The sequence below is a fragment of the Pteropus vampyrus genome, unplaced genomic scaffold, assembly GCF_000151845.1.
Source record: "Pteropus vampyrus isolate Shadow unplaced genomic scaffold, Pvam_2.0 Scaffold625, whole genome shotgun sequence".
Lineage (NCBI taxonomy): Eukaryota > Metazoa > Chordata > Mammalia > Chiroptera > Pteropodidae > Pteropus > Pteropus vampyrus.
In genome coordinates this window covers 62,219-62,821 of record NW_011889406.1, presented here as the reverse complement: position 1 = coordinate 62,821, position 603 = coordinate 62,219, and positions in this window count along the sequence as shown.

The following is a 603-nucleotide window of genomic DNA, read 5'->3' as shown; positions in this document are numbered from 1 at the left end:
ACAAGGCATTTGTGCCCGGCGGTCCTGTTCCCAGACCCTCCCCGCTCCCGCGGGACAGACCGACACTCGGGTACTTACTTCTCTGCGGACAAACCAGAAAGCTGTCCCTCCAGACACCTGACGAAGGACACCCACGCCCGGGCCCCGCTCTCGAATGGGAGCGGACAAGCACGGATGGGCCGCCGTGAGAGGAGGACGGTGAGAGGAATCGTACAGACTCCGACGAGCAGAAGCAGAGAAAAAAAATTAATCCTGGAAGGAAGAGAAACTGTGATGAGCAGATGACAGCTAGAACCTCAGACAGATCTATCGATCGGACAACGTTATTGGACTGCGGCCTCGGCTGGGATGGTGTAACCGGAAACAGTCATCCTCCCCCGGACAACAGCTAAACATCTGGACAGACAGATGAAACCGACCTTGGACGTGAGACATCCGGCACCACGGGGGCCGATGCCGCGGGCGGCCCCAGAGCATTGCCGGGCTGCGGGACGGGCCTGTGGCGGGGTTGTCCAGGTGGCGCCAGATGGCCTGAGTCCGGGAGACGGAGCGGGGAGGCTGGCAAGGCCAGCGTAGCTCAGGTTCGAACGGGCAGAGCGCTGG